The sequence below is a fragment of the Diorhabda carinulata genome, chromosome 9, assembly GCF_026250575.1.
Source record: "Diorhabda carinulata isolate Delta chromosome 9, icDioCari1.1, whole genome shotgun sequence".
NCBI classification, from domain to species: domain Eukaryota; kingdom Metazoa; phylum Arthropoda; class Insecta; order Coleoptera; family Chrysomelidae; genus Diorhabda; species Diorhabda carinulata.
In genome coordinates this window covers 22,212,995-22,223,683 of record NC_079468.1, presented here as the reverse complement: position 1 = coordinate 22,223,683, position 10,689 = coordinate 22,212,995, and the positions used below count along the sequence as shown (strand labels likewise).

The window sequence follows — 10,689 nt, the reverse complement described above, 5'->3', positions numbered from 1 at the left end:
TTTAAAAGTGAAATTTTATAAAATCATATTGTTTGAATTACTTGGACCATTGCTCAATATTATATTATTAACAAATTCTTTTTTAAAGTTTATACCTAATAATTTTTGAACGCTATCAATAAGACGAATAAATTTAACTCTGTATGCGAGTTTGTTTTTTGTTTATAACCTAAAAACTATTTACAATATATAATATTACATAACACCATTCTATACACAAACTAATTCTAAATGTCAATTCGATTTAAATTAAATATTTATATTGATACCTGAATCAATACAAATAGTTAAGCCAGGTTCCCACTCGTTGTGTAGAACTCCTTATGCGCATTTCACACGTTTCCCTTTATCAGGATTGTCTTTTACAGTGATTCTAATTAAATATGAATGAGAAAAGAATAGTGATTTGGAATTACGGACAAATTTGGAGAAAAAATTAATCAAATTGACATCAGAGTTTTTTTTATCATACCACCCGATCTCACAATCGGTACACCATCTCGCCCTTTAATACCAGACCGTATCGCATGTAAGTTTACAATATTAAATGCTTTTTATTTTGTCCAAGGAACATTATCTTGTTAGTTTTAATATTTTTTTTTAGTTATAACCGTTGTGATAGTGGCACTTGATTGGGAGATATCGAGTTAATCGTTCAGACTCACACAACGATTTTTGACTAGACCAATCTATATCATTAGCCCATGGTTCACGATGTCATTGCTCCTGTCAAAAAACCATGTAGGCAGAGCTAAACACGTTCTTATAACTCCAGATATATTTTTATATCAACAAACGAATTTGAAATATTACATTTTTGTATATTAGCTTGACATTTTTTTATAGTTATTTGTTAAAATTACATTTTCTTGAAACTGTACATTTTTTAAGTTTTTGATACATTATAACTAAAAGTTTTATCTTCATATTAAATTTTGATAAGTACAATAAAAATAAATTACTCAATATTCTGGATTAAACGTTTCAAATTTACCGCGTTCCAATTTGTCCAATACGGATATAGGAAAACAAAATGGTTTGCTAGCCGTTGTCAAATAAATGACATGTCAACACTGTCACATGACAAATTTTTTGCTTGTAAGAAGAATCTACAGCATCCATTGGTATTTGAAGGTTATATTATGGTTAATTTCGGTAAATAATATCTTTTATTTGTTTTATATTAATTTGAGGGATCCTCTAAACTGTCAATTGTCATCTATTACGGTACGTTTTCAAAACAGGATATAGTTTTTTATTTCTAAATTTTCAATGGTTCCAAACAATAAAATATAATCCTATTACTTGTTCAGTATCAGTAAATATACAGTGTAAATACAACGAATTTATATAATTCATGAATATGGGCTTTCTAATTTCAACAAGAAGAAGAAAATTTGACAAGTAGTGATATGAAACTATCGATAGTCGGTACTATCGATATTTATCGATAGTACAAATATTTGTTACCTAATTTTTTTCTGTTGCATCACTAAATATTTAAATCTCATCTGAAGTCAATGGAGGATATGCATTTTTAAGTTTAAACAGTTTTAGTGTGGACAAAACATGGTATATGCCTTTTTTATACCAAGATGTATTATTTGTCACTATGAAGGATACCTTTCTTTCGCTTCTTCCTTGAACTGCTGGAAGTAATGTTTAGGAATTTGTTCATGGCATTTGCAACAAAGAAAGATCTTGATGCCTGATGATTTGTCTATTATCTAAGACCTAAAAGTGACGAAAATTTTTAAATAGGTTGAGAGTCACTTGGTCATTAGTACCATACGTACCACTATGATGTGGTGGTGGTGGTGCAAATAACACAAAAATTGTTTTACCATGGTTATAGCTCTACGTAGTATTTGTATTTATTTTAGTTTCGTTTTGAACAAGAATTTGATATAAGTAGGTTTAAGTTGTTCCTTCTTATTCGATTTAGAAGACGAATTCTGATATTTGTGTGAAGAAAAAGTAGCTTCAATTAAAAATGTGGGCCAATGTTCTTAGCATTAGCATCTGGTTTACTTGTATTATTCCATAACTCAAGAATCATAAAATTGTTTTAAGTCTTATGACAACAATGTACAAGGAGACAATACTGAGACACCTTTAAAATGTTTTGAAAACTTATTTCCAAAAATATAACTGATATATGATATTAATATTTTTTTATCATTTAGTATTAGCAACATTATATTATTTTGATAACAATAATGTAGCAATCCGTTTTATTTTTCTACATCCCCATATCAGAAACATCAGAAAATATTTTCAACAAGACAAGTTTATTAATATTTGATATTTTATGTTTAAGAAAATTATATCTTTTCTCATTTATAAGAACGCATTCAGGAATAAAGTGCGATTCAATATAATTAAATATACTAGTTGCAGCAGCACATTTTTCCAAAACGAGTTTTCCAAAGCTTTAATTCCATATAAATTGGAGTGTTTTAATGTTTAGTTTAAATATTAAAATATTCTGAATGCATTTACTGGTAAAATATAGTTTTAAATTAAACTGAGTTTATACCCCTAATTGTAGAGGAAATTATGCTGATTTTTAATAGAAACAAATTTGTAAAACTCCTACAATGTAAGTCTAATTTAACTCTGAGTATTTAACCATATTGAAGGGCACTTAAATTACTTAGAATACTAGAGCCCTTATGTATTAAACCAACCACATATAAAACACTTTTCAAGTATCAGTCTTCATTGAATATTGAAGAAATATATTTTTTGTGTCATATGGACATTTCGTTGTGAACAATGTTGAACTTTGGATGATAAATTACGATTCGATATACAGGATGGGGTAATTATTGTGCTTATTAAGGTGTGATTTAATAACCATAAGGGAGTTTTACCCATAATATAAATTGTTAATATTTTAGAATATATATCATCCAACACCATTAAAAATCACAGCAAATATACAAAAAATTAAACAAAGTTTACTTAATAACACAGTGATAACAATCACATTGGAATAAATGAAGATACTCCGCATATCTCCCTGTTCGACAATATTTTCCACTACCCTAGAGTATATTCTACTTACTGGTTCCTAAATTATTTTCTACAAATATTTTTGGTATATTTCAACCAGACTACTGTACTAGAAACACACTTTTTCAAAATTCATTTGATATACTCGGTAATTTCTATGCATTCAATATATAAATTACTTAAAGTGGTTTCTAAGTGGTATTTATTATGTCAACTTTCAACGAGATTGTCTTTTTTTAAACATCGTATCAAACCAATCTATAAAAAAATTGATCTTTAACATTTTATGTAATATATACATACATTCTTTCAAGAAATAATACGAGGTATATTCGTAAAGTAGGCATCTATTATCCTTTGTGACAGTAGTCACTCTGCATCAAGCAGAAAATTATTGTAACCTCGATGTTGAATGAGTTGATACAGAATCTCACCTCTTGTGCAATTCAATCTGTTTTTGTGTATGGAAAAACTGTTAAAAGATGAATTTGACATTTCCAAGAAGGACTTAATGCAATTCTCAATTCCACAAGTTTCACTGTAATTTGTGGTATCCTAATTCTTATCTAAAAATCTTAAACATTTCCAAAAAGAACGTAATAAATTCCACGATGAAGGAATTTCCACATATATAGGGTGTCTCAACTTTTTTCTGATCAGCACAAAACATAACAGATGGATTGAATCGTTTGAACAAAGATGATGGTACGTTTTTAACATGGCACGAGCTTCTGCTAGGACATTTAGAACCTTCCTTCGTACTGTCTCGACCTCAATCCTAGGAACTATTATTTTTTTTTTTTGGTATCTGAAGTCTATGTCTAGCAAGTGTTTAAGAAAGGTGGATAATAAATTTCTGGTGTATCTGTACGAACATCCCTCGTATATTAAACACAAGAGTTTTATTTTTATGAAATGGACATTCTTTTATCTCACAGAAATTTCGAAATGTTTGGTTTTAAAAAAATATTTTACACATAGCAAAACTTAACAACAATAATGTACTCTTAGAAGTTAGTAATCGATAACAATCCGTTTGTTTATTAAAAAAAAATTAATACAAATGTGTATTCGAGAAAAAAACTTTTACTATAACCTATAAGTTATAATGATAAAAACATTTATAATGCCCCTTGTAGGCCAGTGAGTCTGGTCGAGATAAACGTCCAACAGAGAAAAATCAGAATTATAAAATATCACTCACTCACTCATCCATGTATAATTTCATTGAATTTTTTTTTGTATTACTATTCTAAAGTTTTGAAAACCAAAAAATAAAAACGAAACAATAACATAAAAATTATTTTTTTGTCATTACATGACTTTGTTTTAGATATATAATATTGGTAATAAAAAGTTTCTATATAAACATTGTGATAAATAAGGAATCGTTTCGTCGTTGTTAGTGCTGCAGATAAGAGGCCAGGGCGGCCATGACAGGTGCAGGTGGCAGCGCTATAGGGATGTGGTAGTATTTACAGGCGGACCGACAGCACTGTCCCTTTGCAGCGTCACGGCATACAGCCACTCGCTGATCTATGACTTCCACACCCTCTCCTGTTGAAATCAAAAACGAATGATTTTTTTATTGTACTAAAAAATGTACTGTGAATAATTTTTAAATATACTTATACATGATTATATATATATATGATATACTTTTTATAATTTTATATGTAGTCCCAAAGATAGCGCCAACGTATGAATAATATTTAACAAAAAAAACTTGGTGTGTGACAATGTTAGAAATTAAACGTTCCATCACATAAATAAAGTAAAAGAAGAAGAATTCGTTATACGCTTGAAGTTAAGTTGTAACGAATTAGACAATCTAATAGAACAGCTGATCTACGTTAAAATGACGGCCGTGGGATAAACAATCGACTTTTTCTTATGTATGCGTGCTAGCATTTCTTGATTTTTTCGGGTAGATCGGTTGCTCTTTTATTGTTTTTTTGTTTTATTATGTTAAGAAAATTTGATAGACACTTTTTAGGCCTGTTTTTGTGAAATAAATATAGAGGATAAGCAATTCACAAAATTTAGAATACTTAGTGTTTCGGAAATTAATTTCCGCTGTTGCGTTCAAGTTTAGCAAACATTCGTAAGTCCATATTTACCGTTTACCTACGCTGCATAGTCGAAAAACAAAGGAAATTTCACTTTTTTAGTAAGAACTCTTCAAGAAGCTATTTTGCAATAAATCTGGAAGTAATAAAGTCTAAAATCCAACACCTTATTTCACAAACCATACAAAAACTTACAGCGATAGCACTTGTTTAACCTCGGCGGTCATTTTAAATTGGGTATAATCTGATTTTGACAAATCTTTAGATTGTTCAATTGTACAATGCCCATGTAGAACAAATACACTCTCGTGAGTAAAAAAATCGACTCAAGTAGCACGCTCGCGGTCAAAAATTTCTAGCAAAAAATCTGTAGCTTCAGTTATTTTCAGCATTCCAAAGCGATTAGTCTTAGCTTTATAATGAGTGGTCTATGTTGATATTGAGTAAGGAAAAATTATCAAACGAAAAGGAATCTTGAACAATAAAACAATAAGTTTCTTTAGTTGTTCTACTTTAGTTCGATAGAATTCAAGTCTGGACTACGCGCTGGCCAATTCACAGCGGAAATTTCGACTTGTACCTGTAGTACGTGGACGGGCATTGTCCTGCATTAGGACAAAGTTTTCGCGGATGAAATTGACGTAGGAAGAAACGACGTGATCCGTTAGAATTTCTTCAATTTATCGGTTTGTAACCGAAAAAACATAGGAGGATATGAACTACAAAAATTTGTACTTAATGAAGTTGATACTTTTATTCATGGAACTACAAAGTTTGCTAAGAATTTATAAATTTCAGAAATCCAATGAAAAATTCTACGTATTAGCACGTTTTCGTAAATATCTAAGTTATCATTATTATATTATTATATTTTTCTGCCTTTTCGATTGGAAAATATTCTTGAAACATATAATTTTTTTTGATATGTCCAAAGCTTTGTAAAATATAGTTTTTTTCTATTTTTGTCTAAACTGGATTGTGGATTGATTAAATGGGAAATAATACAGTAAATATCGGAGAAAAATAGTTTATATTAAATTATATTCGTACCTTCCTGAAGATGTACAAATTTGCAGGCAGGCCGGTTGCAAAAACCACGATTAAAATCTTGGCACACCGGGAGGGTGTCCAGTAACTGAAAAATTTTAAATATCATCAATAACATCATCATAACAATCGAGATATTATTAAATGTTTTAATACATCAATGTGAATATTAATAAGAAATCGATTTGTGTGCATATGTATGCACAAGAATATAGGAATAAGAAAATGTTTCTATAAAAGCGGGCATACATAGGCACTACTAATTAAACCATAACATTGTTTCAAAAATTTAGATTGATGCACATGCCAATTAATAAAGGTAATTTGTTATGGTCAGTTAAATCGTTAAGAATGTAGATACTTCAATCATTCTGCACAAAAATAAACAAATATGTTCTCGAACTAACTTTAGAAACAGAACTACTTCAATTGTGGTTTCATATAAACTTACAAATACAATTTTCTTTCATATAAATAGACAATAATAAATGTAGTAATTCCTCCATACATTAAATTGTACAATAGAACCGGAATTGTTTTGTTGAGAAGTTTCTATAAATTTAACATATTTTTGTTACAGCTTTGTAAGTAGAAAGCAACAAGTTTATATTTTCATAACTGATCGTATTAGTTGTGCTTTAAGCATAAATCGGTTAGATGATTCGCACCGTAGTTCTCAAGATATCGTAGACCACAATTAGAAGAATAAAATAGGCCCTGTAAAATCAATCCGTGAACATTATTCAAGACTACACAATCTTTAATCACAAACTATATTTGCCAATAGCCAATTCGATTAGTATAAATAAATAAATTAATTACGAATTACCAAATGTTTATAAGCTGTGGCGGCGAAGGCCTAAACCAAAAAAGCAAATAATGTTAGGCACGATCATAAAGTCAACATGCAGAATGTTTGAAAATCTTCATTTCAGTAAAAGCAAATAACATGTCACCGAAAGGGCGACACACAGCACAGAAACTACTAGGGGTTTTATTTCTACTTATATATTTAGTTGCAGTCATGTTGTGGTCTATTAGTTATTAGTTGAAAAAACTCACAATATGCTTGCAAACATTCATGATGACGAGTTACAATGTTTTCATAGTGTAGTATCAAATAACAAAAATTAAGATCTAAGAACAAAGCTGCATAGGTGAAATTGCAAAATTCACAACAATAAGCAAAACTCAAAAATTAGGTTACATAAGTTATTGATTAACAATGAGCTCCTTAAACACCATTTATAACTAAAAAAAATATCTATGCGAAAACTTTAAACATATCGTGCAATTGCAGCACCATCAATACCGATCTTGGAAACATTTCGGAAGCAATATGATTGAATATAATGCAGCAAACACCAGGCTGTTATTTTGATATAGAAGGTTGGCACTGCAGCTCAGGATTTGGTCCTGAAAGCAATCTGTCCTGGAATCCTCTTAAAACCCAAAAAGCTATATACTCTGCAACAGTTTTTAGTCCTCTACAAGGTCCAGATTCATTCATCTTTAGAATATTTCTCGCACATTTGGAGCTTGGTTCCCAAGCATACCCTAAAGATGTTCGACTCAATGGAGAAGAAAGCAGATCGAGTCATAGGCGATCCAGATTTGACCAAAAACTTGGACAGCTTAGAACATAGAAGGAATATCTGTTTTACTTAATACTTAACAAGGGAATGTAAAAATATGTGAGTTCAAACACAGAGCGATTCTTTATTTATAATAAAATGGCAAAAAGAAGATAAAAATAACTGTGACAAAGTGAAATTAAAAAACTATGGAATGAAAAATAAATGAAATTGGCATGAAAACTTATGGAGAAAATGTCAGAGTAAATAAAAATAATTAATATTCAATTAGAAGACATAGAGAAATAAATGGAATATAAGAAGAAAAAGTTGGAGGATGAGGACAACATACAAATAAAATGAAGACTATCAATGGAAGAAGTTAAAGACAGAAACTGATTAATTCAGTTAGAAAGGCATGAAAGTCAGGAATAGCTACTAAAAACAAAACGAAAAAAGATTAACTGGCAAAGAAGGAGTAATAAGACAAAATGTAACGACTAGTGGAAGTTTGCTGTATAGAATTTTCTTGGACCATAAAGTCAATTGCAACTATATAAAACCACAAATTATAGAAGAATCAGTAGCGATCGTTTTGAATAATCAATTAATGCCCATCTATTTTTTCTTGTTGTGTCATTGTATAAATAAAAATTTAGGCGAGGAAATAGAGCAGAATAAACTGAAATCTCAGAAAATCTAACTTCCACTTTCTAAGATTATTTAAAACAAATTTATTGTATCATGTTTTGTAACAAAAGTGTTTTCACGTAATCCAAAATGCTTTCGAAAGAATACAAGATTATTCTCCAGGTGTCCAGGGGGTGGTCGCTAATCCCATATTAATAGAAAAGCACCGAAAAATTCGTCTACTTCGATTTTCGGTTTGTTTAAGTTTACTCTTGGAGTTGGAGGGTTCTAGTACAACAAATACCTGGGGGTGGTAGTCCCTAGATTTCGCAGTCCCGGTTGGAAAATCTTTTATTTGAGTTTCAAGAAGATTTTCGTCAGAAATTCTAAGATACAGGTAAACAAATTATAGTCTTAAAGTTTATATTCATAAATAGCGACCACTTCAAATCTAATTTGAATCTATTGTAGCTAATACAAAGTGGATGCTTCAAGTAATTAAAAAAACTGTAAATATATTTATTAATAGTAGTTGATCCAAGAAGTAGTAGAAACAATAATCAAAAATTTATTAATAAATTAATAAATAAAAAGCTGCAAATGGAAATGTCTTCTTAATTGAGCTCAAGACCTAGAATGTACATAGTCTTGGTATTATTTGAGAAAATGAGTTTGTCTGGAAAAAGCCATAATTCAACATCTATAGGTATTTATGGTTTGAGAAGTTGTAATCATAATTCGAAAATAAACTGTAATAATAATAATAATTGTTCAATAAATTCCACATATTTGCAAATCAAATATTTTATATTTTGTATTTTGAATAAAATTAATGGGATCGGCTTTTAAGAAATAAAAATGAACCTCTTCATGTGTGAGACTGTAATATGGAAATTATTCTAATAATCACATATCAATCGAAATTTTTATGAAGTAATTTTGAATCAATTTTCAATTTCAAATAGCTTTGGACCCAAGCTTCAAGATTGAATTGACATTTTCTTGGTTCTACACACTATAAAAATGTTTTTTGTGCAACGTAGAAAAACATGAGAACCAATAATTAGTTTAGTTTAGATAAGATTCAAAGATAACGTGAAAAAACTGAATACAATAATTGGACACGATCTTATAAAAATGAGTAGCCTATTGTATACCGACGATGAATATAATTCGAAAGCTAATCTACAAAGGAGAAGACCAAGAACTAAAGTAATACGAAGATGGTACCAGAAGTACCTGACAATAAGACTGTATTAGAAAGTACATTCTCCACAGCATATATTTCCAGTTTGAAGACACCACGTTCTTTAGTGTTTGTTTGGCAGTCATCAATAGTAGTCATTTCAAAAAGTGCATCTTAACTGAAAATTTGGACATCGTAACAACAACAAAAACAGCGACGTGAAGATGTTTCCATCGAGCGTTTGGCAATTTTCCAAAGAAATAAAGTCGTTTCATAATCATGCATGAAACGTGGATCCATCACTTACGTCACGCCCCAAACAATGTAAGAATCAAAACAATGGACTGAAAAGGGAGAACCGGCTCCAAAGAAGGCAAAGTCCGTTCCACCTGCAGGCAAGGACATGGCGTTGGTTTTTTGAAATGCGCGTAGGATAATTTTCGAACTACTTGCAACGTTTGAGCGAAGAAATCAAGCAGGATGTGTGGATACCGAGAAAAAGAACTTTAGTGAAAAATTGAAGAAAAATTAAGACATTGAAAAGGGACTAGACCCCTTATTTGATATCTGAAAATAAAGAATATGGAAAAAGAAAAGATTCGGTAGTTATTTTTAGACAACTACTAGTTTTTATAGCTAGAATAATCTGGTTAAAAACAAAGCGACAAAAATCAAAAATATATGTTGAATTATAGCTGTGACATTAATTTTTATTTCGTAACTTCTCTACAAGGACAAACTTCTTTACAAACAAATTTAAGGTTAAGTGTAAAACCTTTTCTTTCATTCAAATTTGCAGTGGTTCTAAATGGTATTTGAAGAGATGTATTATTAAGCAATTGATACTACCATTAAACACCGTAACCGGTCAATGTTTATTAATTCATGAAAGCTGTGCCACAACAATTAAAAATTGTATAAATATTATTAATATAAAGTGAGTGTACCAAACATATCTGGTCTAGCAAAACTGCAGTACAGCTAACATGACGTAAACAAGTTGAATACCTGTCCTTGATCATCAGTGTAGATCACAAAAGGGGCGTTGGAAGGCGCACCATTGTCTATGGCGATCATGCAGTATATTTGTGCAGCAGAAAAGCCAAAAAAGTCATCGCAGCCAAAAAAATTGAGCAATGCGACAACAGATTACAGCCATTACGTG

General features: G+C 30.3%; 1 protein-coding gene across 5 annotated transcripts in view; it reads right to left on the bottom strand.

Moving 5' to 3' along the window:
- Window positions 1–4,341: 4,341 nt before the first annotated feature.
- The window catches only part of LOC130898343 (protein muscleblind), a 559,833-nt gene continuing 553,485 nt past the window's right edge, over window positions 4,342–10,689 (bottom strand). For all 5 annotated transcript variants that reach the window (XR_009059888.1, XR_009059886.1, XR_009059889.1 and 2 more), the window contains 2 exons: window positions 6,138–6,222; window positions 4,342–4,575 (listed from right to left, as the gene is read on the bottom strand). The gene's annotated coding sequence lies outside the window, so the exon portion shown is untranslated. The remainder of the gene's footprint in view (window positions 4,576–6,137; window positions 6,223–10,689) is intronic.